Below are 27,361 nucleotides of genomic sequence, written 5' to 3' on the forward strand. Positions count from 1 at the left end.
CAAGGTCCACCACTTGTCCAAGCTAACTCTATTGAAACATAGAGAGAAACAAAGGTCCACCACTTGTCCAAGCTAGGGTCCATTGAAACATGGAGAGAAGGATGCTCCACCATTTGTCCAAGATAGGCTCCATTGAAACATGACGAGAAGCAAGCTGCACCATGTCTCCAAGATGCTAGGCTCCATCGAAATACATTAAACCCACGATATTTCGTAGATGAGGGGTTTACATTCAAGGTCCACCACTTGTCCAAGCTATTATTGCTAGTAGCCTGAGTGGTTTGGTCTCAAGATTCACCACTTTTATTAAGAATATGTGGGTGTTAAGGTCCACCACTTGTCCAACCTATAAGGCTACATCTTAAAGGTTATTCTTTCTTACTACTTGGAGTGACCATGATAGGTTTTACATGGGGGTTTGGTTCCAAGGTCCACCACTTGTCCAAGCTAACTCTATTGAAACATAGAGAGAAGCAAAGGTCCACCCCTTGTCTAAGCTAGGGTCCATTGAAACATGGAGAGAAGGATGCTCCACCATTTGTCCAAGGTAGGCTCCATTGAAACATGAGGAGAAGCAAGGTGCACCATGTCTCCAAGATGCTAGGCTCCATCGAAAAACATTAAACCCACGATATGTCGTAGATGAGGGGTGTACATTCAAGGTCCACCACTTGTCCAAGCTATTATTGCTAGTAGCCTGAGTGGTTTGGTCTCAAGATTCACCACTTTTCCACTCTATGTCATTATATTAAGAATATGCGCGTGTTAAGGTCCACCACTTGTCCAACCTATAAGGCTACATCTTAAAGGTTATTCTTTATTACCACTTGGAGTGACCATGATAGGTTTTACATGGGGGTTTGGTTCCAAGGTCCACCACTTGTCCAAGCTAACTCTATTGAAACATAGAGAGAAACAAAGGTCCACCACTTGTCCAAGCTAGGGTCCATTGAAACATGGAGAGAAGGATGCTCCACCATTTGTCCAAGATAGGCTCCATTGAAACATGACGAGAAGCAAGCTGCACCATGTCTCCAAGATGCTAGGCTCCATCGAAATACATTAAACCCACGATATTTCGTAGATGAGGGGTTTACATTCAAGGTCCACCACTTGTCCAAGCTATTATTGCTAGTAGCCTGAGTGGTTTGGTCTCAAGATTCACCACTTTTATTAAGAATATGTGGGTGTTAAGGTCCACCACTTGTCCAACCTATAAGGCTACATCTTAAAGGTTATTCTTTCTTACTACTTGGAGTGACCATGATAGGTTTTACATGGGGGTTTGGTTCCAAGGTCCACCACTTGTCCAAGCTAACTCTATTGAAACATAGAGAGAAGCAAAGGTCCACCCCTTGTCTAAGCTAGGGTCCATTGAAACATGGAGAGAAGGATGCTCCACCATTTGTCCAAGGTAGGCTCCATTCAAACATGAGGAGAAGCAAGGTGCACCATGTCTCCAAGATGCTAGGCTCCATTGAAAAACATTAAACCCACGATATGTCGTAGATGAGGGGTTTACAGTCAAGGTCCACCACTTGTCCAAGCTATTATTGCTAGTAGCCTGAGTGGTTTGGTCTCAAGATTCACCACTTTTCCACTCTATGTCATTAAATTAAGAATATGCGCGTGTTAAGGTCCACCACTTGTCCAACCTATAAGGCTACATCTTAAAGGTTATTCTTTATTACCACTTAGAGTGACCATGATAGGTTTTACATGGGGGTTTGGTTCCAAGGTCCACCACTTGTCCAAGCTAACTCTATTGAAACATAGAGAGAAACAAAGGTCCACCACTTGTCCAAGCTAGGGTCCATTGAAACATGGAGAGAAGGATGCTCCACCATTTGTCGAAGCTAACTCTATTGAAACATGGGGGGTTTACATTCAAGGTCCACCACTTGTCCAAGCTATTAGTGCTAGTAGCACGAGTGGTTTTGTCTCAAGATTCACCACTTTTTCACTCTATGTCATTATATTAAGAATATTAGGGTGTTAAGGTCCACCACTTGTCCAACCTATAAGGCTATATCTTAAAGGTTATTCTTTCTCACCACTTGGAGTGACCATGATAGGTTTTAAATGGGGGTTTGGTTCCAAGGTCCACCACTTGTCCAAGCTAACTCTATTGAATAATAGAGAGAAGTAAAGGTCCACCACTTGTCCAAGCTAGGGTCCATTGAAACATGGAGAGAAGGATGCTCCACCATTTGTCCAAGATAGGCTCCATTGAAACATGAAGAGAAGCAAGATGCACGATGTCTCCAAGATGCTAGGCTCCATCGAAATACCTTAAACCCACGATATTTCGTAGATGGGGGGTTTACTTTCAAGGTCCACCACTTGTCCAAGCTATTATCGCTAGTAGCATGGTTTGGTCTCAAGATTCACCAGTTTTCCACTCTATGTCATTATATGAAGAATATCTGGGTGTTAAGGTCCACCACTTGTCCAACCTATAAGGCTATATTCTAAATGATATTTTTTTTGACCACTTGGAATGTGCATGATATGTTTTACATGGGGTTTTATTCCAAGGTCCACCACTTGTCCAAGCTAGATCTATTACATATATATTATACATACAATATTCAACTAGATTCCCTACCTATCATGTCCAGTAGCATGGATGCTCTAGCTTGAAGGTCCACCACTTGTCCAACCTATACTCTCTTATGTAAGGGAGATCTCGCTATAAATTCAAAACCTTCCCGCCTAAATTTAAAATATCCCTCCCAAATCTTAAATATCCCGCCTAAATTTTAAACTATCCCGCCCAAATTTTAAAATTCAAACTTTTTTATAAAAATTTAAATTTTACTACTTAAATTTAAAATATTCCACGCAAAATTGATTTTAAATTCAAGTTTACCACAAAAAGATATCATTATACCACCTAAATTCAAATATGCAAACCTCAAATCATTATATTGTACATAAATTCAAACAAATTCAAATTAACAAGCCTAAACTGATATTAGTTTGCATAGATATGAATTTATCACACCTAAATTATGTCACCATGTTAGAGAGAGTGGTTAGAGAATTTGAACAAGGTCCACCACTTGTCCAACCTAGATACCAAGAAGGATTGAGTGTACAAGGTATTGTTTGGAGGTCCTTATAGTCCATTGGTCTTAAGGTCCACCACTTGTGGTAAGGGTCACCAAAAAGTGTATATATTCATCCAAAGAAATACACGTATTTTTGGTCTACATGTCCTAGTTTAAACCATTTATGTCCATTAGGTGTATCACTAAACAACACTACTATTTTTGAGAAACAGAAGTTACAATCATATCTACAAATGGATTAGAGGAAAATCAGCTCAGCATACATCCAGAACTCGCTACAAGAATCGACTTTAACAGATCACGCAAGTAAGTCTTCCATTCAATTTTACTAGTATTACAATGTGTTAGTTATTTGTGATATTTATGTATGTATATATACTATGTGTGCATATCGTAATTAAGTGTAATTGTGTATCTGCATTATGTATGAGTATTACAATGAAATAACACAAATATACATACATACACATAGATAACACAGACGCACACATACATGAGCATGTATTTTCAAGAGAGAGATAGCAAATACAGAGATAGATAGATAGAGAGAGAGAGAGAGATAAATAACTGTTTTTTAGAGAGAGGAGAGAGAAAGATAACAGATTTCACTGTGTTTATGTATGTGGAAGAGAGGAAGACGATGTATGGGAATATGTGCACGTATTTTCAAGAGAGAGACAACAAGATAACAGATTTCATTGTGGTTATGTATGTGGAAGTGAGGAAGACGATGTGTGGGAATATGTGCATGTATTTTCAAGAGAGAGACAGCAAGATAACAGATTTCACTGTGGTTATGTATGTGGAAGAGAGGAAGACGATGTGTGGGAATATGTGTATGTGTGCGGGGATACTTTTAAACTATGTATCTCTGTCTTTTGACGAGAGAGTGTGTGTGCAAGAAGAGTTACAGAGAACCATCTTCTCTATATGGAGAAAGACAGAGAGTGAGAGAGAGAGAAATACCTGTTTTTTCTCTATTCGTGAGGTGTGCAATGTCTCCTGAGAAGACTGCCCGATCCTGCCCTTCTGGAAAGCGTTGTGTACGCTGCTGTTTCTTTGTCTTGTGCGCGAACTTTCAATCCTGTGCACTCCACCTGTGTGTTGTGTACGATGCCGAGCTTGCTCCTCTACGCACGCGTATACTCCAACTGTGTGCGATCCGTGTGCGCTTTCTGTGTTTTTGCTGCTCGCCTGCTTTCTCTGTGTGCGTTTCTCGTGCGCTCTCTGTGTGCCTAATCTTGATAGGGTTTATTAGAATGCCACGTATGCTACAAGTCCATGTTTTATCATAGGATTAAAAAAAACAAAAGCAATATAAAAAATTAACCAATTCACACGGCCAAAATTAAAGAAATCATGGTTGAAAATATGAAAAACATGCATAACTCTATACTAGGAATTCACTTAAAAAAAAAAAATCTTTGGGCGCTGCCCCTAGCCCCGCGGGGACGCTGCCCCTCGACCCCGCCCGGCAGTCGCGCCGGGAGGCGACAAGGGGCTGCCGCCCCTTGACCCCGCCCGGGGCGCTGCCCCAGGACCCCGCCCAGAACAATATCCCAAAATCAACCTCCCAAGCCCCGCCATCGAGAGCGCTATATTCCACATCCCCATCAAGAGCGCTATCCCCAAACCTCACGTGGAAGCGCTGCCTTGTCACCCCATTGTGGCATTGCCCTAAGACCCCGCATCTGGAGTGCTAAATGGGAACATTCTTCATTAGTGAAATTTTGAACATAAATTATATTAGCACATACTTAAATATAATACAAATATTAACATATTAGCTATACTACTAATTTACTATAGCAGTTCTAGATTATGTCCCATACTATATTTAAGGTGCCAAAGGTTTGGCCTTATGGTCCTAGATTTAGCCAAGTGGTCAACACATATAGGACCAAGTGCACACTGTGCCACAAAACTTGGCCACCACTTCACTTGCCAAAGTTTAGGCCACATGGTCAATCCTAACTTTCCAATGTTCTTATTATGTCACCTTTTGCCTCGTGGAAAACCTAGGCTTGTTTTCACATACTCAGGCACTTCAAGCCACAATAAATTGTCATTACTCTTCGACAACCCTTTTGTTCAAGTCTTTGAAAAAACATTGTTTAAGGCCACCCTAAACCATTTTCATTTAGGGGTGTCTAAAACTAGCTTTTTGGCAATTCGAGAAGAAAATGGTCAAAGTTTTATACTTAGTTTTAACCACTTGACCAATTCAAATATTGGAAAGCAAGGTCTTGTAATACTTTTCTTTGGACATCACACATTAAAACTAGGTCCCTCACTTGTCCAAGCTATGCTCTAATACAATAAAGGGCTTTTGGTTTCAAGATGCACCACTTTCCCAACCTTGATTCCATTAAAGAAGCTAGCTCTACTTAGACATTTAATAGCAAGGTCTTGCAGCAGTTCAGATTGAACATTTTCCATGGCAGCTAGGTCCACCACTTATCTAAGCTATGCTCTAATAGAGTAAGGGGGTTTTGGTTTCAAGATCCACCACTTGTCCAAACTTGATTTGGGAAGCAAGGTCCTATAATAGTTTGCTTTGGACATTCACCATTACAACTAAGTCCACCACTTCTCCAAGCTATGTTCTAATACACTAAGGAGGTTTTGGTTTCAAGGAGAACCACTTGTACGACTCTGTTTTTGGAAGTAAGGTCTTTACATAGTTCACCTTGGACCTTGGACATTGGATACTACAACTAAGCCCACCACTTGTCCAAGATATCCTCTATATATAGCCAAAGGGTTTGGGTTTCAAGATTCACCACTTTTCCAACCTTTCTTCCATTAAAGAAAGGAGGGGCTTTATAACTAGGTCCACCACTTGTCCAAGCTATGCTCTGATATGGAAAGGGGATTTTGGTTTCAAGGTCCACCACGTGTTCAACCTTGCAAGACTCAAGGGATACTTGGACATTGGAAAGCATAGTCCTATAGTAGTTGATAGGTGGCAGTGGGTATTACAACTAGGTCCAACCTATGCTCTCATATCGCAAAGAGGCTTTGCTTTCAAGGTCCACCACTTGTCCAACCTTGCTTCCATTAAAGAAATGAGGGGCTACGTAAACATTGGCAAGCAAGGTAGCAAGGTTCTAAGGTGTTTCACCTTGGATATTGGGCATTATAACTAGGTCCACCACTTGTCCAAGCTATGCTCTGATAAAGAAAGGGGATTTTCGTTTCAAGGTCCACCATGTGTTCAACCTTTCTAATATAGAAAGGGGATTTTTGTTTCAAGGTCCACCACGTGTTCAACCTTGAAAGACTCAAGGGATACTTGGACATTGGAAAGCATAGTCTTATAGTAGTTGATAGGTGGTAGTGGGTATTAAAACTAGGTCCAACCTATGCTCTTATATAGCAAAGAGGCTTTGGTTTCAAGGTCCACCACTTGTCCAACCTTACTTCCATTAAAGAAATGAGGGGCTACGTAAACATTGGCAAGCAAGGTAGCAAAGTCCTAAGGTATTTCACCTTGGATATTGGGCATTATAACTAGGTCCACCACTTGTCCAAGCTATGCTCTGATAAAGAAAGGGGATTTTCGTTTCAAGGTCCACCATGTGTTCAACCTTTCTAATATAGAAAGGGGATTTTTGTTTCAAGGTCCACCACGTGTTCAACCTTGAAAGACTCAAGGGATACTTGGACATTGGAAAGCATAGTCTTATAGTAGTTGATAGGTGGCAGTGGGTATTAAAACTAGGTCCAACCTATGCTCTTATATAGCAAAGAGGCTTTGGTTTCAAGGTCCACCACTTGTCCAACCTTACTTCCATTAAAGAAATGAGGGGCTACGTAAACATTGGCAAGCAAGGTAGCAAAGTCCTAAGGTATTTCACCTTGGATATTGGGCATTATAACTAGGTCCACCACTTGTCCAAGCTATGCTCTGATATAGAAAGGGGATTTTTGTTTCAAGGTCCACCACGTGTTCAACCTTGAAAGACTCAAGGGATACTTGGACATTGGAAAGCATAGTCCTATAGTAGTTGATAGGTGGCAGTGGGTATTACAACTAGGTCCACCACTTGTCCAACCTATGCTCTCATATAGCAAAGAGGCTTTGGTTTCAAGGTCCACCACTTGTCCAACCTTGCTTCCATTAATATAGCAAGGAGGATTTGGTCTCAAGGTTCACCACTTGTCCAACCTATGCAAACCTTTTTCATGTTGTAGCATGATTTTTGGTTTGAAGAGTATTTTTCTATAACTATGGATTTAACAATGTAATCTTTTTACTTACAAGATGGACTTCGAATCTGGGGAGAAAGTACATATGATACTTGACAATGAAATCGTTGGTATTGGTTGTGTGTGTAGAACAGATCCATATTCCACTTGTGGTGGTACAAAGATAGGGCTGGGAAATGTCTCCATACTAGTGGAGGAATGCTTGAAGGATGTGGTCCTACCTTTTCCTACAATGGATACTTCATCTCTCCAAGGCTCATTATGGAGTGCTGTTCGATGGTCAAAGCTTCTTTTGCAATCTTTTGTATTAAATGGGAACTTAATTGATCCACACGAAAGCTACAATGGTGATGAAGAACATGATCATTCTGATCCTCTAGTTACAGATGCAATACCTATGACAAGCCCAGAATTTGAAGCAATGATTCGAGAGTCTTGGAGAAATCAGAGGGTCCTTTTAAAAGATGACACAATGATGCAAACCATGAATGAAGGGACCATCTTATATGTATTTCCACATGATTATGTCAACTTTCAGGAACTTGGTCCTGATTGTGTGGGTGTGGGTATTGAAAGAGAAAATGCAAGCATTCATGATGTGGTTGAAGTGGGTAGCATCACTTTGCTAAAGTGGCCCATCAAGCAGACAACAATGTTGAATGGGAGCCCATTACAACGCTTTGTTCCTGTTGATGGCATGCATGCTACATATGAGGATGTATCCAACGATGGCAATGTTGGAAAAAAACTTGATGGGAGTAATGTTGTCCAGTTGTCAAGGAAGAGACGATACACTTTCATGAACAGGACTCAAAAATCAAAAGCAGCACCAGCTTCGACTTTTTACCTTTCAAACAAATCAATTCAAAGGGTATCATGCATTGATTGTTGTGCACAAAAATGCTGCCAATTTGCAGATCGTGATATGGTGACAAGGTTACGACAACAATTTTGGGGAGAGTCTCAAAAATCACGCACTAATTATGTTTATGATGTTCTTTCTATATGTTATCAGAAAGATGAGAAGTCACGATACCAATTCAGGCTAAATGGCTCTATTGTTTGTTGTAGAGCATGGTATGAGCTACATGGAATACCAAAGACATCATTTTATCGATACAAGGAGAACTTTGAAAATGGTGTGCGCCAATATGTACATGGGAACACATGTACATTGAGAAGGGGACTTCAACATACTAGTTTAGCAAGAGCACTACTAAACGAGTTTGTGGAAAATAACTCTGAGAAAATGCCACATAGAAGTAGAACACTGCTAGATGGCTCAAGAGAGACTCAATTGGTGATTCCATCAACATACAAACAAGTGGATATTTTATGTGAAATCAACACGACACTTGACCAAATGGGCTATGAGAAGAAGCTATCCCAATCTTCTTTTGGTAGAATTTGGAACAAAGAGTACCCACATGTCACTTTAACAAAGACGAGTGAGTTCTCTAAGTGCAATATTTGTAGTTCAATCAAGGCAAGGTTAGAAGCTAAACCTTCTCTTGAAGAGAGAGCTCTTCTCTTGAGGGAGAGAGAAGTTCACATGGCACAACAAAAGAGTTGCAGAAGCCTATATTATGCATGGCGCACGTATTCAGAAACTCAACCACAAAAATATGTATGCATAATCCATGATAAGATGGATCAAAAGAAGACTGCCATTCCTAGATTACGCATTGTTCCCAAGGGTGTGGATTCAGGATATAATCTGCAGGTGGCATTGATTGGCATGATCACTCATGGACATGGAGAAGGTCATTACGGACACTTTGTCTTGAATGGTTTGTGGCCAGCTCATCCAAATCTTACAATTGGCTCAATTGCTAATTGTTTACATAACCTCGAGAGGATAGATAAGCATCCTCTTGGTGATCTAGTAACAAATGGACTTCCAAGGAGCAATATTTCACTACTACATGCTTTGAACTCAAGGGATGCTTTGGACTACCATAACTTGAGTGATGGAAAAGAGCCCATTGTGCAGTCGTCAGAAATTGCAGAAGAGGAATTGGGGTCAACATTTCGCAGATTGCCAGAGAACTTGTTGCTACAATTGGATAATTGTGCAGGGGAAAACAAAAATCGATACTTATTTGCCTATTTGTCAATGCTTGTTGCAAGGGGTGTTTTCAAAACCATCCAGCTGGGATTTTTAATGGTTGGGCATACACATGAGGACATAGACGCCATGTTTAGTAGGTTTTCAGAGAAGTTGAGAGTTACACAAACCTATACTTTGCCACATTTGATGGATACATTACGAAACAGCTCATCTTCATCTCCAGCTCCATTTTTTCTCACAAAGATCCCTGATTTCAAGCAATATTGTGATGGCTATCTTTGTGATGGACAAGACATACTTGTTGGACATTCCAAACCGCTTCAGTTCAGGTTCTTTATGCAGGATGAGACACCAATGATGCAATATAAGGCACATGTAGGTGTATCAAGTTGGAGTGGAAGTATTCGCCTTTGGAAAACAGACACAGAAGGCAAGCCAATGTTACCACATGGAGATCCACCTCTAGTACAAATGGCGGAGTATGTCAAGGCCCACGAAGAAGTCATTTTGGGGCTAAAGAACTATATAAAATTTTGGAAAAATTTAGGGAATGGTTCAAGTATTCCGCGATATTATAGACCCGTGATAGATTATTGGAGTAAGGTAATTGAAGAGATTGGAAAAGCAATCATATCAGAGGGAGTCTTGTATGAAATATTTTGGCCAAAAACTCAAGAATATTCTCATCTACAAAGCACTACAATGAATTTGCAACAAGGAGCAGAAAGATTCCTAGGCCTTGAAGAGTTGAACGATCATTTTTGTGGGCCTCAACGAGATAGGCCAAGGGAAGAGTTTGACCCTATGTCTGATGTGCACCAAGGTGACTTTCTTATGCTTGTTCCGAGTGACACAGAAATCTATCCAGTGTGGCTTGCAATGGCTTTATCTGACATTGATAATGAGCCTACATCACCAAACTACAGAAAACTCTTGATTCAATATTGGGCACCTTGCGCGAGAAAAAGTGGGATGACAGATACTCAAGCTTACAGTAATTGTTGGAAGGGTTATTGGGCTGTCAACTATAAGGACCCACAAGTGTGGGAAACTATAGATGCAATTGTTTGGTCCTGGAGACCCAACAAAGAAGGACCATTTTCTAGAATAAAGATTCCAGAAAGACATGCTCTAAAAGCCAAAGAAGGCCTCACTCGTGCACATCAGCCACACTTGGATCAAAGTTCAGATATGGTATCAAATGTGGAGTAGAATTATGTGGAGCTTCTATTGTGACTATACTAGTCAATTTGTAAACAAAATCTTTTTTGTATCTTCCTTTGTTTTATGTAATTTATAGTTATTATTCAAATCCATGTGTTGTACATCCTCTTGACTTTTGGTGTTTATCAACACCACAATCCTATGAGATTTTCACTTTATTTACTAGCCACACACCTCAATTTTTCCCACTTTAAGTGGAAAATTCCCAAATTACATGAATTCGGTCGATTTGGAGATTCCCATAATGTGAGATTTTTACCAAAATACCTAATATGGTCTTTTATGCCAAAAGACTAAGTATGATAGAGGGAAGCAACCTAGATTACTCCAACCATTGCCAATCCCTAATTCACCATGGGAGAGTATATCCATGGATTTTATCTTTGGATTACCCAAGTCTATCCATGGGAATATGGGAATATGGGAATATGGGAATATGGGAATATGGGCAATAGTCGACGGGTTTAGAGCAAGCACACTTTATTCCTGTCAAAAAGACTATTAAGGCACACCAAATGGCAACTCTCTTCATATCCCAAATTTTCAAACACTATGGATTGCCAACATCCATCCTGTCAGATAGAGATCCTAGAATGAGCAATAATTTTTCGAAAGGTCTTTTTGAAAACCTAGGTACAAGATTGAATTTCTCTTCAGCTTATCATCCACAAACGGATGGCCAATGTGAGATAGCCAATCTTACAAATTTGTATCTACTAAAGACCAATGTTATAGAAGTAGATCAACGCTCACAATGGAAAAAGTACTTACCTCTTATAGAGTATGCACACAATAATATTGTGCAATACTTCTACAGGAAAAGCGCCTTTTGAAATCATTGAGGGAAGACCTAAAAGTCTCTTGCTACTTAAAGTACATGGGAAGATCTTTGTTGTCGATGAGTATAGCCGTGACCTACAAGAATCTTTTCAAAAGATTAAGGAGGCTATATCCATCTCTCAACAAAGGAAAAAAGTTGTTGCTGACAAGCACAGAAGGGTCTTAAAGTTTAAAGAAAATGATTGGGTCTTACTTAAGTTTCCCAAGGCTCGATTGAGGCAAAAGACGGGTAAAAATTCCTTCGGGCCATCGAAAGTATTATGCTAAACTAGCAAAAAGATAGTATGGTCCTTTTCAAATCTTGAATCCAATCAATGAGATGGCTTATCAACTCGAGCTGCCCAACCATTGGCTCATGCACAATGCTTTTCATGTGAGAATACTTAAGCCCTACAAAGGAGAGCCACCAAGTGAACCAATTATTGAGCACCCTCCCAAAATGGAAAAAGTACTTACCTCTTATAAAGGATTATGCAGTGATTGCTTCACCCTTGACCAACCTTTTGAGAAAAGGTGTAAAGATAAGCTGGGAACCACTACACCAAGAAAGGTTTGACCAACTTAAGGAGTATGTGACTACAACACCGTGCCTAAAGCTATCAGATTTCAGCTAGGAACTCAACCAAAAACCCTTTTTGAGCCCCATATCTATACCCAACAACTTAATCATTGAAAAAATGAAGGAAGTTACATCATCTGATCCAAAGTATCAAAGGCAGCTTAACCAAGTTGTTCGATCTGGGGATTCAAACGGATCCTAACTTAAAGAAGGCTATAGCCCTACTTTAGGACACCCAGGATATGCGAAGACTCTCAATGTTGTACAAAAAAGTTTCTATTGGACTGGGAAAAAGGCATATGTTCTACGCTATGTTCAGCAATGCTTGACATGCCAAAGGATTAAAGCTGAGAGAGTTAAACTTCCCAGTAAATTTCAACCACTAGACATTCCCCAAATGAAGTGGGAGTGTATAAGTATGGACTTTTTCATTGGATTACCTACAGTACAAGGAGGATATAATTCACTTATGGTAGTTCTTGACCTACTCACGAAGGTTGTGAATCTCATATTGGTCAAGACAACCTTTACCGCCTCCGATATTGTACGACTATTTGTTAAAGAGATTTTTAGATTGCATGGATTTCCCAAACGGATCGTAAGCGATCAAGATGTGAAGTTCACTTCACACTTTTGGACCTCACTCTTCAAGGAAATTGGAACAGAATTAATCTTTAATATCGCATACCATCCTCAATCGGATGGTCAAACAGAGCGAGTCAACCAAATCATTGAAGCTTATTGCAGTAGAGAGCCTAAACAATGGATTCAATTTTTACCTCTAGTGGAATATACTTACAATGTCAGGACAAGGGTAAGGCCGGACCAGGCAGTGTGGAAAGGGAGTCCAACTAGGGCAAAGGGCTAGGAGCTTGCTATATAGTGGGAGGTTGGGTGGTGGACTCCAAGGCACTAGTTTCCCTAGTCTTACACTGGTATCAAGAGCCAAGTTGCTATTTTTGGGAAAAAGGAAGGCGTGGTGATTTTTAGCCACACAAGGCCTTGCATGTTGTGGTTGAAGCCATGAAGCCTATCTCTTGCTAAGGGAGGACGACGAGGTCGAATCCCGTGTGTAGGCGGGCTTGGCAAGGGGAGATGTCGAGTGAAGGAGCACCAAACCGAGTGCGTGCAAGCTCAACAGGAGCACACCGGGCCTTTGGAGAACATTCGACACACGGTCGGTGCCCGCCTCGCATCACACAGCCCCCCTCAACCTTCCCCTGCTCTTGCGCTGCCTGCTCGCTAGCTATGGCCTTTTTTGAATCCATGTGTTCACATACAAACGCCTAAGGCCAAGGGCCTTAGGACTTAAATTGATATTTAGGGTGGTTACACACCCCACAACGAGTGACAAGCTTCATAACCAGACTTCGTGAGCACGTATTCGATTTTGATCGGCAAAGGGGGCCGGCAAGTACACGGCAAGTACATAAATTCCCTGCGTGCTTATTGCAAAAAATCAGCAATTAGATAAAGCTTCTCAAAGGGATTCATTGGCGACGGTATTTCTCAAATTAATTGTGGTTGAAAGCAGTACTACTCACACTCGATTTGGCTACGACGTGTCCAAATCAAGTATCTGCACGGTTGGAATTTTGGATTGATTTCAACTTGGACAATTGACATAATTAGCACGGCTAATTAACCTTGGAGGTGCCAATTACAACTACGGGATTAATTTACCTCGACTCAAGGTATTCTTTCTTCTGCTCCTTCCACAGCACGGTGTTTCCATGGATTCAAGTATCAATATGAATTTTGATTTCGAGCATAATACGCCCAATCCTGCCCGTGATGGCCTCGGGGCCGGATGCTCTCACGGAGAGTGCCTGCGACGCTATGGCGGGTGACGACGCTTATGAACTCCTTGATATTCAAGAATTTCGTACACTTCAGACACACATATCAATCATGGAAGGAAATTTTGCATCTTTAAATAAAAACGTCACTAAATTATCCACGTTCGTGATACAATTAATCAACAGCAATCCAAGGGTCCTGTTGACAAGCGCATGCATGAGCACATTGCTACACAGGGGCAAGGCCCCTCTGATCATGGACAAGGTCCATCTGCCAATGCTTTGCACACTCTCATTGCAAAAGAGGTTGATGAGTTGTTGAAAAACACCAAGCCGCTGACTTTTAGGGGAGAAGACAGAGATCGCAATAAGGATGCAGTGAATATCTTTCTCAGTAAGTGGAATGGAATTTACGCCTTACGGCGTACTCCAGATGCAGTCAGAGCACTACAAACAAGTTTAACTCTAGAAGGCAAGGCCTACAAATGGTGGATGTCTCTCAAGGAGAAGAATATCATACCACAGAGTTGGGCAGCTTTTGGAACTATGTTTCGCAAAGAATTCTTGCCTACAAATGAGGCAGATTGGAATTGGACGGCTTGAAACACGTATTTCATGTGCCAATAGCCATCATAACTTGAATATATATTGCACTATCGGGATGTTATCCTCAAGTTGGAAGGCCTAGACACCTTTCAGCAAGTACCTAGGTTTATCCGTGGTCAGAAACCAGAGCTTAAGAAGCACGTCAAGACTCAAGACCCTAAAACACTTGAGGAAGCCATAGTGAAAGTACATATTCACAATGATCCAGATGAAAAGAAATCACATCATAATCATGTGCCTGCCAATACACATGTTAATACACGCACACAATACGGGCACAATAAAAGGAAATTTATAGTAACCACTTCTGAAGCATCTAAAAAACCCAAGGGGTCCAGAGGTTCTCTCTCTCCTAAGTACTTTGATAAAGCTAAGAAAGAGAAATTATGTTTCCAATGCTTGGGAAGCGTTCATGGCAAAAAGGATTGTCCCCAGGGGAAATATGTTGCTCATGGCAAGGAGAAAGCAGTGCACATGGTGCAATTGCTGCCGCTTGAGTCTTCCTCATGATTCTCTATAGTGGAAGTAACACACACCGAGGTGGTGCATGAATGCTTTCTCACAGCTTCCATGTGGCAATAGACCTTCATACCACATGATTTAGTACGTATGCACGGATCTCTGCAAGGGCACAAGGTGTGCATCTTGGTAGATGACGGTGCTACTCACAATTTTATCAATTATGGATTGGTGATAAAACTCAAATTGCCTCAAACTCCGAGTACCCACCACTACAAGGTAGCAATCTAGGATACTCAAGTCCGAGCCATCCCGTTGGAAGTACAAGGATACTCCACATCCTTGGATTTTCAGGTTATGAACATGGAGAGGGCAGACGTGGTCCTTGGTAGGGAATGGTTGCATAGCCTAGGACCATCACTAAAGCGTAGCTATGAGCACAACAGCTTTATGTTTGAATCCCATGGCACACATGTGTTATTGTTAGGAGAGAAGGATGTACCTTCTTTACCATGTATATGTACAGTTGAGCTTATGCAGCTCGTTTCTAATAATAAAATAGATCAAGTTTTGCTATGTTGCTCATTGTCTCATTTTCTCTCTAGCATTGAATCTGTTGAATATTCCTCAATGCCGTATGCTTCTCTCTCATCTCTTCCACCAATGGCTACTTCCCAACAAGCAAAAGTTGCTAGTGAATTAAAAATTTTATTAAAGGAATTTCACGATGTTTTTCCTGATGATTTGCCACCAGGATTACCGCCGACACAATCTGTGCAACATAGCATCGATGTGGTTGAAGGCAATAAACCAGTCAGTAAACTGCCCTATCGCATGAGTTACTCTGAAGCTGTTGAGGTGGAACGTCAGCTTGCTGACTACCTTAGCAGAGGGTTTATACAACCTAGTTCTTCACCATGGGCTTCTCCTATCCTATTAGTGAAAAAAAAGACGTCAGTATGCGCATGTGCGTAGACTACCGTGGCTTAAATGCGGTTACTGTTAAGAACAAGTACCCATTGCTGTGCATGGATGAGTTGTTCGACAAACTCACTCATGCTCGTATTTTTTACGAAAATAGACTTGCGGTCAGGGTATCACCAAGTCCGTATTTGACTTGCTGATATACCCAAAACTGCATTCCCAACAACGTTTGGACACTACGAGTTTTTGGTTGTCTTTTGGGTTAACCAATGTGCCTGCAACATTCATGAAACTTAAGGATTGTGTCTTGAAGCCACTTGGGCAAATTCGTCATCGTTTTTCTCGATGACATTCTAGTTTACAATGCTTCTGAAGAAGAACACTTACAACATCTGAGACAGGTATTCAAATTGTTACGAACAAAAAAAATTATATGCCAAGGAATCTAAGTGTGATTTTTTGAAAGAAGAAATTCACTATCTTAGGGCATGTTATTTCAGCTACGGGCCTACATATGGATCAATCCAAAGTGGATACAATCCGGCAGTAGCCTTCTCCTAAAAATTTGGAAGAGTTACATATTTTTTTAGGATTTGCAATTTTTTATCGAAGGTTCGTTAAAAACTATGCTAATATTGTTGTTCCCATGACAGACCAATTGAAAGGCAAAAGCAAAGCTTTTTAGTGGGGACCCACTCAACGGCATAGTTTTGCTACGCTCAAGGATGCATTAGCTACAGCTCCAATACTAGCCATTGTAGATCCTTTGAAACTATTCATTTTGGAAACGGATGCTAGTGATCGTGCTATTGAAACAGTCCTGTTACAAGACGGGTGGCCAACTGCATTTGAAAGCAAAAAGCTTGATGCAGCACAGCAGAACTACTCTGCTTATGAACGTAAACTCTATGAAATAGTGTCTGCCTTAAAAACATGGCGACATTATTTTTATGGTGCTCATTTTGAGATTATGTTTGACCATGAAAGCATCAAATGGTTTACGCAACAAACTGATTTGAAGGGTCGGAAAGCCAGGTGAACTGAGATTCTTCAGGAATATGACACCAAGCTCTGTATCGTAAAGGACGATACAATGTGGTGGCTAGCACTCTAACTCGTATGCTGGAGATCAATTCTCTCTTGTTCGCGGAACTTCATAGTGAATTTTTGGATTCTCTAAAGGGAAAATATGAGGATGATGATGCATATTCCAAAGTGTGGAGCCATGTACAAATGAGGGATCCTTCTCACTCCAATGATGGATAGTAAGAGATCCAAAATAAGATTCAAAGAAGGTGACAAGGTTTTTCTGCGCATTCATTCAAAGAGAAGTACCTTATCACTTGAAAAGTACAAGAAGATTAGCCCACGTTATTGTGGTCTTCTTTGGATTCATCCAAAAGAGAAGTACCCTATCACTTGGAAAGTACAAGAAGATTAGCCCACGTTATTGTGGTCCTTACAAAGTGATCAAGTGTATAGGAACCCAAGCTTATAGATCAAAGCTGCCAACTCAGATCAAGGTCCATAATGTATTTTATTTAAGCTTATTAAAAACCTATATTCCCAGTGATGATCATCTCCTCAACGATGAACAAATTGTCATGCCTACCCAAAATATCTTGGAGCTCCAGCCTTCTAGAATTTTAGAGTCTTGAGAGAAGATTCTTCAAAATAGAGTTCTCAAAGAACACCTTGTTTAGTGGCAGAACTATCTTGAAGAAGATGCAACATGGGAAGATGAAGCCATCCTAAAGAAGGACTATCCTCATTTTTTCTCGAGATGAGGACATCTTGAATACCTAAATTGGGAAGATTGTAATGTATCCAACATTTTCAATTAAAAATGTTTCATTTTCTTTGCAAAAATGTTTAATGTTCGCATTTTATTAAGTCATACAGCATTCTAATGGAACAATCGCATCAAAAATCAGACTTTGGAACTATTAATTATGACCCTTATTCACTTGCCAAACAATAGGTACATATTGCGAACTTAAGCCTCAAGACTATATCTAAAGATGAGAGTTGACCCTTAAGAAAGAAGGAGTAATTTTAGGAAAGAGAGAGTAATTTTAGGAAAGGAGTATTTTTAGAAGAGAAGGAGCAGAAGAAGTACTTTTAGAAAATAAAAAGTATTTTTAGGAAAAAAGAGGAGTGAGTTTAGATTAGAGCTTCTTTTCTTGGAATCCAAGCTTCTTCTAAAATTAGAAACTCAAAATTGCGCATCGAGATCCGTGTCTGCAATAATAATATTTAAAAACATCTTTTTTCTTAAAACAATTACGAACCTGCACGAACTTATCTCTCTGCTTTTTGCTATTCTTAGCTTGATTTTGGCCTTCAAAACCTATATAAAGGCCCCTCTCCCTTCACTTTCAAGACATACACAAGTTCTCATAAGCGGAAGCTCTCTTGCCTTGATGTTGAAGTTACCTTCTCTCCCTCAAGCTCTCACCCCCAATCCATCTCCATCTCCAACTTCTTCTCTATCATCGGCGTGCTGCCTCTCAATTCCTTGAGTTATCCTTCTCACTTTTTCCCTTTCTCTTTCATGATACGATGGCCCCAAAGGGAGTGACCCAAAGCTCGAAGTATGCTCATGTCGCTCCACCTCCAAGAAAGGTGCAAAAGAAGGCATCAACTACTTCAAACGTAGCTCAAATGGAGGTATCAGCTACGGAAGAAGTCGAAGCCGTCCAACCTCAACCACGAGAGGTAGTCGAACGTGTTGCTAATCCGGTAATGTGAATTTATAATTCGTCATTGTTATACATGATGACTGGTAAGTCAAGCCTATGTATCGTGATTATATCACAAGAAACAAGCATATGATTTCATAGAGTAGAGAAAAAATTGTTTGATTTATGGTTACTGTTTGATGAATCGTCTTTGTTTGATATTAGAGTTAGTTAATCATGTTTGAGAAATCACTTAAAGAAAACAATTGTTGGAAGAATACCTTATTTCCAGATGGAACTTGCGGTTAGGAAGGTGATTCCATGGTTAGTGGAGAATAAGCTGAGGTTATCAACTCTCTTTTTGTCTCTTGTGGCTAGCAAGATGCCTTGCGGTTAGCAAGATACCTTGCGATTAGGAGGATGCCTTGCTGTTAGCGAGATGTTTCCTTGCGGTTAGCATCGGGGGAAGTTTTTGCATTTCGTGGTCAGCAAATAAGTAAATCCTTTGCAAAGGATCTGTTGGTTAGACAGAACTCCACGGGTAGCGGCAAACTCATAAGAAATTGGAAAAGGTTTTTTTGTTGAAATATAGGATTGTCGTCATTAGATCTTGTTTGAATTTTTTTGGTATTGTTTGAAGGGCTGGATGAAAGAAAGTGTGCTCGGAATTAATAAAAGAACTTGTTTGTATATGAAAAACAATGTGGTAGTAATTAGAAAACAAGAAGAATGGGTGAGTACAGTGTGAAAAGTGGGAGACTAGTATCCTAATAGATCTATGTCTACAGATGGGTGGACCCAATTAGTCGGGTACTTTTCACAAGATTTCTAGTTAGTCTACACGAAGTCTCATATCATATTTATGGTTTATGGATGGAGGTTTTACCTCTTAAACGTGGAGAAAAAGGTGTTGTTTATGGATTCTAAATATGTCAATGGGATTTCATCTTTATGTTAGGAAGTGGCTTTCATTAGAATCCTTGATTTATCGACTTGGATTGTGGTGTATGACCCTTATAACCATGAACATGATGAATAGGGAACCTCATCTATTCTGTTGCTCATATCTCTACTTTGTGGAAACAGAGTAGGGTGTCATCAACGGGATTTTAGAATAAAGGAAGTCCATTTATCAAGTCACCCCAATGGCTTGGGGACCTTACAGGCTTATTGGGAAACTATGTGAACCCTAAACCGGGCCCACTAGGAAATGAAAAAATTTAAGCAGGCTTACAAAAGTGGACGATTTGTATAGGTTAAGGAGAAGTCACGTGAATGTTTAACGTGATCGCATATTTTGAAATATGATCACTCAATGTTATTAACTTGTTCACATATTTGTGATCATGTTAATGAAATTCGTGCTACCCATGGCTAACCTTTGCACGTGTGATGGTCAGCTTTCCTTTGTTGCTTCTTCCCAACATTGTCGTATCGTCTGCTGCATTTAGTACAGGAACCTTAGTGTGCCAAAGGAATCTTAGAATGCTCTCAACAATTCAATAAATAACTATAAAATAGACAGGTAAGTGAGTCAGTGGGGATAAACAGTTTTTAATGCTTTATTTATTGGGAATCTTTCAAGGCTCTATGGAAGTCAAATTTGAAAAACGAGGCTAAATGGTTTTGTATTTCAAGATTCTCTCTTTGAAGTACACTCTTTGCATTTGGTTTTGCATGAGGGGAGAAAAGCACCAGCAAAAGGAATCTCTCTCTCTCTCTCTCTCTCTCTCTCTCTCTCTCTCTCTCTCTCTCTCTCTGATGCTCTCCAATGCTTGCATCCTTGTGATCTCCCTACAATTTCCTTTAGATGCCTCCTTGTTATGCTTATGTATGCATGTCCTTCACCTACCTCTTTGCTACGCATCCTCATAGAGCCAACCATGCAAGAGAATGTTCAGAATGTTATGTATAGTTTTATTTCTATTTTGCCAATAAAATAAAGTATGTACCTTACCATAGCCCTCTTAAAAAAACTCTTTGAACCATTGAATACCGATGCAGACTGGTTCAGAGAGTTTTTATAGAGAGAGAGAGAGAGGGAGAGAGAGAGAGAGAGAGAGAGAGAGAGAGAGAGAGAGACTTTCTCGCCCGCAGCACAATTGCGGGAGGGAGCATAAGGAGCAAAGCAAGCATGAGCAAGACTCAAAGCAATGTGATGAGAGAAGCAATGTGATATTGGAGGTAGTTGAGCTTCAGATTGGGTTGAAGAACTATGACAATCATTCAAGTGGTCAGTTAAACTCCCACACATCCCGTGACCCAAGATGAAGTGTGCATGAGGTGGAGAAGATTTTCTTGGATTGCATGGATGTTGATGCGCTGAAAAAAAAAATAGGAATGTTGTGAAGAAGTTGGCAAAGAATTATAATGCCTTTTTGACCTCTAAAGTTGTTATTAAGAATATTTCTCATCTCATGGGTCCCAGTTTGAACAAGGTGGGGAAATTTCCTACTCTTGTCTCTCACCAAGGGTCATTACAGAAGAAGTTAAATGAGACAAAGACAAGTGTTAAATTTCAGCTGAAGAAAGTGATGTGCATGGGTGTTGTTGTGGGAAACCTTGAAATGGGGAAAATGTAGCTTTTTCAAAATGTGCATTAGAGCGTGAACTTTCTTGTCTCCCTCTTGAAGAAGCACTGGAAAAATGTGCGAATTTTGTATTTGAAGTCGACTATGGGGAATCCTCAAAGAATTCTTTGAGTTTGTATTAAAGTGTTGAATCTAACTCTAGGATACTTTGGTGCTCACATGCTGCTAAGTTTTGTGGTGTTCATGCATGCTAGGAGGCCGAGTGCCTCTTCTGTTGTATGCCCACTTTGTAGTCCACAAAATGAGGTTTTGTTTGAATTTTTCTTCTTGATAATATTCTACTTGTTTAATGTATTTCTAAGGAATGACTTAAAATACATAAATTTGGCAACATTTTTTGTGAAAGATAATTTCTAATTCCGATGTAGACATTTTAGAGAGAGAGAGGGAGAGGAGGTATTAGGATACATGCAATGAAGAGCTCGATCTCTCCATTTTGCAAAGATGCGGATCTTTGTGAAGACATTCACTGGAAAGACCATCTCAAGGTTGAGTCCTCCGATACTATCAACAATGTGAAGTCCCTCCTCATCAAAAGTGTATCATCTTTGCTGGTAGGTAGTTTGAAGACGGATGAATACTGGTTGATTACAATATTTTTAAATAATCTACACTCCACCTTGTCCGCAGGTCCACCACTTTGTACTCAAGTTGAGAGGCGGTACCAAGTAGACAAAGAAGAAGACTTAAACCAAGCCCAAAAAGCTCAAGCACAAAAAGAAATTGAAGCTTGCCATCCTCCTATTCTACAAGGTGGATGACTCAAGAAAGGTACAACAACTTTGGAAGGAGTGCCCAAATGAAGATTGTGAACCTGGAACTTTTATGGCCAATCATCATGATCACCACTATTGTGGAAAATGTGGTCTCACCTATGCCTATCAAAAGGCTTAATGTTTTTTACTTTTAAAGTCATGTTTTGGATGTAGAACTAGCGGCTAATGCTCTACTAAAAAAATTTTGAACTGTAATGATTCCCCTTACCTCATGGTGTATAACTTCTTGTGATTTTCATAACATCAAAGAAGTAGTCTTTGAAAATCCATGTCTTGTTTTGTGAATGACTGGGTAACAATGCTCTATTCATGAAAAGGTGCCCACACAGATTGAAAAGAACCAAGCCGAATGAAGTGAAAAACCATTGGAAAGGTCATGTTCTTGCCTTCAAAGTGATTGATAGTGACTATGGCCAAAGATATGGTGCTAAACTTGGATTAACATTCATTCCGTTGTAAGGAACACAAAAGCTTATATATTTGATACAACCAATCTTTATCTCATTGTTCTCTCAATTAGTTTACTTTTTTGCTTTAATTTTAGTTACATTTCCATCAATAGATATGGACTAGCAACCTATCAAGAGATATTGTGGTGCATTAAAGATATTCACAAAGAGATTGCAAATGTTATGGATATTGATAGGCAATCCTCTCTTCCCAAAACAGCTGGTATGTTTGTGTATTTTGAAGAATACAAGGTTTCATCTAGAGAAGGTGCACATGAAGAACTACATGAGTGTCTTGTTCCCACCATACAATCACTAGAATGGGAATCCCTTGATCCAAGTACGTTCAAATCAAAAATTAAAAAAGATATCCTCTAAGCTATGTCTCCGAGCATAATTTCAAGAAGGATGAAGATTCAATGGTTCTTGCCTATACATGTCTTTGTGGCATGTTTCAAAACAATGGATTTGTAGAGGAAACGAATGATGTGGATATATCGAAGACTGTGTATAACTCCACTAAACAATAGACTTGGAGATGGCTGGGGTACCACGGAGACTTTCCATATTGGCAACAACATCATTTGTAGAGTAAGCCAAACTCTATGTTTGTCTCATACGTGTTAAGTATGGAGCTAGATTTACCCCTTGTAATTTTGTATAAAAGATGCACTTGTAAGGCCCCCCTTACGAGGAGAAGCCATGGTACGTGAAAAAAAAGAACTCATTGACAAACCAAAAATTCACGGCCATTGTCGGAATATTATGGCGGGACAACGATCGAAAAGCGGTTGGAAAATAGCCGATCAATTGGCCACTCGGTCAATGGCTGGTAGTCAATGGCCAGTGGCTAGAGTTTGGAAGTCAATGGTCAATGGCCGATGGCCAATTTCAAGGTGGACTTGTCTTCTCAAGGGGGGGCACACATGGGCACATTGGAGAGTCCAAGACTTCTCTACACAAGGGTGGCTACACACGGCTACCTCTCATGAGAGAGGACAACCCTTTTAACCTATAAAAGGAGCCCTCTTCTACACGCAAAAGGAATTGTGGTGCATGGTGAAATTAGGTGTGAGGTGGTGAGAGTGAAGCAAAGCGGGAGATCTATTAAGGATATAATCCCTTTGTAACCTACTTCTTGTATGAACTACTAAAGCCATTGAGTGGCTTCTTTCTTGTGGATGTAGCCCACATTGGGTGAATCACGTATATCGTGCTCTCTCTCTCTCTCTCTCTCTCTCTCTCTCTCTCTCTCTCTCTCTCTCTCTCTCTCTCTCTCTCTCTCTCTCTCTCTCTCTCTCTCTCTCTCTCTCTCTCTCTACTCTATAATTTATCGTGTGTGAAAAATTGTCTCTCTCCATTAAGTAAGATACTCTATTATCTACGTACCTACGTCCTATTTACTAACAAAATTGGTATCACAAAAGGTTTGCTCGCAACTAAATTATCTCAAGAAAATGATTCCTTGAATTGAGTGGGAGCAAGGCGGAGGAAGGTAAGCTCATGATCAAGAAGTTAAACGGCAAAAACTATCAACACTGGAAGATGAAAGTTGAAAGACTGTCTCTACGCAACGGAACTTTATTTGCCACTAGGCGGTCTTACAAAGAAGCCCGCAATGATGCCAGATGAAGCTTGGATTATCCTTGACCAAAAGGCATGAGGAAAAATCTGGTTAATCTTGGCGTCAACTATGGCCTTAAATGCTTTAGACATGAATGCCATGAAGAACTTGATGAAGGGACGGTCTCTACGAGAAACCATCAACATCCAATAAGGTTTTCTCATGAATCACTTGTTCAATCTAAAAATGGAAAAGAATGGTTCAGTTTGCAGAACACCTAAATGACTTTAACACCAACATAAGTCAACTTTGATAGGTGAAGGTCAATTTCAACAACGAAGTGCTAGCCCTCCTTATACCATCATCTCTATCGGATAGTTGGGATATCCTTGTGATGGTTATAAGTAACTTTGTCTATGACACAAAAAATCCTAAGTTTGAGATGTTGTGGGTGTTATCCTAAGCGAGGAAATGCGAAGGAGAAACACATGTGAATCATCAAGTGCTACACTATCAGTGGAAACAAGAGCAAGGCCTAAGGAGAGGTTCAAAAACCAAAAGGATTGTGATGGCTCAAGGAGGAGCAAGTCACGCACAAAGTTAGTTCTTAAATATTAGAAACTGCAGCAAGAAAGGCCATATCAAGAAGGATTGTTGATCAAAGAAGAAGAAGGGGTCGGAGTTTCAAGAAAACAAGCCAACATTGGAGGCCAACGTGGTAGTTAAAGTAGAGCAAGAAGCTCTAATTATCTCATTAGACAATGTGTCTAGTTCATGGATAGTAGATTCTAGGGCTTCATTCCATGTGAGACCGCACAAGCAGCATTTCCAAGACTACATCAAAGGTAATTTTGGGTATGTATACTTGGGAGATAATGAAGCTTGTGAAATTGTCAGCAAAGGTACAGTTTGTGTCAAAACTACTAATGGAGATAAATGCAAGCTTAAAGATGTTAGGTATGTTCCTTCTCTTTGCAAAAATTTAATCTCTACAGGACAATTGGATGATGAAGGTCACAACATTGCATTAGAAAACAAACGTTGGAAGATCTCAAAGGGATCTTTGGTGGTTTCCAAAGGAGAAAAGGCTGGTACACTTTACTTGTGTATTGTCAACACACAATCTTTAACTTGTGCAATAGCTACAAAAATCAACAATGCGGTCTGGCACTACCAACTTGGGCATATGAGTGCCAAAGGAATGAAGATCCTTCAATCAAAGAAGTTTCTCCTAGGTTTGAAAGAAGCGGACTTAGAATTCTGTGAAGATTGGGTTTACAATAACCAAAAGAGGGTTAAATTTCAAAAATCAAAAAATGAAAGAAAAAATAAAAAACTTGAGTTGGTTCATTCTAATGTTTGGGGTCTTCCAAGCACACCATCACTTGGTCGCTCATTGTACTATGTAACATTCATAGACGATGCGACCAGTAAAACTGTAATGAAGAATCAGTAAAACTGTAATGAAGAATAAATCCGATGTGTTTTCCATATTTCAACGATGGAAAGCCTTTGTGGATAATGAAGTAGGTACCAAGATTAAGTACCTCTGATTCGACAATGGAGGCGAGTATTGCAGCCAAGCTTTTGAGAGATTTTTTGCTAGCAATTGCATTCAAGGGAAAAGGAAAACCCCATGAACACCTCAACAAATAGGAATTTCCAAAAGGATGAATAGAACAATCATGGAGCAAGCACGAAGCATGCGGCTACATGCAGGCCTACTGCTTGAGCTTTGGGAGAAAGCAGTAAGTACGTCTGCGTACTTGATCAACTGGTCACCCTCAACGGCATTGGATGGGGGAGTTATAGAAGAGGCATGGATAGGTAAACTGGTGAAGTATGCATTTCTCAAAGTGTTTGGGTGCGAGGCTTTCATGCACATAGACAAAATCCTAAGGTCAAAGCTAGATGCAAAGTCCAAAAAGTGTTTCGTCATTGGCTACGGAGAAGCTGACTTTGGGTATCACCTATAGAATCTTGAAGATGGTAAAATATTAGAAGTAGGGATGTAATTTTTAATGAACAAAATATTTACAAAGATTACTTGGAAAGAAAACAAACAAAACAAATAGGTGATTGAGTACATGGAGCTTGAGGATGGTGAAGACTCAAGGAGTGCAAATGGTGACAACGTGCAACAACGTCAACAAATGAGGAGCCTCAACCTATTTCCTAATCCACAAGAGCAAGTAGACATCCAGAAAGGTTTGTTCCTTCCATCAACCATCTCTTAGTCTCAGATTTTGGAGATCCGGAATCATATGAAGAAGCTATGCAACATGAATTCAAAGAAGAGGATGAAGAACATGCAAGTGGAAATGGACTCATTACATCGCAACCAAGCATGGAAGTTGGTTGAGTTTCCTAAAAGCAAGCGGGCACTGTAGAACAAATGGGTGTATATGTTGAAGGAAGAAGAAGGTGAGAAGAAAAGGTACAAGTCCAGGCTTGTGGTAAAAGCATTTTCTCAAAAGAAATGTATTGACTTCAATGAAATATTTTCTCCAGTTGTAAAATATAACTCAATTAGGCTTGTCTTAAGTCTTGTGGCATATTTTGAGCACATCGATAATGTCAAAAAAGCAAGTTATGTACTATATAAAATTTAAAATTTTACTTGAATCATTAAGAAGAGTTAGAACGACATGAAAGAGTAAATAGTGAGTGTGAAGTCACTCATGTCATCTACATGGAGTTGTTCACCTACATTTTGGTTCTGTATAATAGAGCCAAAGGGGATTTTGTCTTGCAAAAAGATCCATATAAGGTATAATGGAGCTAACAACCAGCAACACTAACAGTACAAGAGCGGAGGGAAAGCTCATAAAGGTGAGTAGAGCTAAACAAAAGGTCATGAGAGAGAGAGAGAGAGGAGGAGGAGGAGGAGGAGGAGGAAAAAAAGTAATTTAAAAGTGAAGAAACAGTTGTTTGTGCCCAAGTCACTTGAATGAGAACAAACTTCGAGGTGTACCACAAAGGAATAGTGTGAAAAGCTAGAGATATGTACCTAGATACTCTTTAATCCCATAGATATGCTTTAAATGCTCAAAGTGGCCAAATTTGGATCCGTTTTGACCATCAATGGCTCTATTGATTAACAAGTTAACCAATTCCTTGCATAGCCCTTTTTGAGTCGTTTTTGGTCCTAATAGTAGTTATTGACAGTGGCTTTCAATAAGTCATTTGTAACAACTGCACCGATGAAACGTGCACTCTTTCCAAAACATTTTAATCTTTTGGTGCAAATGTTAGCGTCAATGCCGGTATTGGTACATATTGCAGTCTTATTGGCATTCATATTGGCGCTCATATTGAAGGTTATATCGATGAAATGACTCAAGCACTAACATCAAACAATCATACTGATGCCGATGTCGTGACGCTCTGCGTTCACTAGGAGAAAGCCAAAAAAAAAAAAACATTTTTTTAGTATTTTGGCATAGGATGTTGTTTTTAATGCGATGAATATTTATAGTGTTTTGGTTGTTGTAGATAGCAGAGCTTTGATCAATATGTATGCTATAGACTC

At 40.0% G+C, this 27,361-nt stretch overlaps 2 pseudogenes; both read left to right on the forward strand.

The window, feature by feature from the left end:
* Nucleotides 1–18,330: 18,330 nt before the first annotated feature.
* On the forward strand, nt 18,331–21,151 carry LOC147462732 (large ribosomal subunit protein uL1y pseudogene; annotated as a pseudogene).
* Nucleotides 21,152–21,484: 333 nt separating this feature from the next.
* Nucleotides 21,485–21,934, forward strand: LOC147462733 (ubiquitin-ribosomal protein eS31 fusion protein-like; annotated as a pseudogene).
* The last annotated feature ends 5,427 nt before the right edge of the window (nt 21,935–27,361 follow it).

The sequence above is a fragment of the Adiantum capillus-veneris genome, chromosome 2, assembly GCF_014529385.1.
Source record: "Adiantum capillus-veneris isolate H3 chromosome 2, ASM1452938v2, whole genome shotgun sequence".
NCBI classification, from domain to species: Eukaryota; Viridiplantae; Streptophyta; class Polypodiopsida; order Polypodiales; family Pteridaceae; genus Adiantum; species Adiantum capillus-veneris.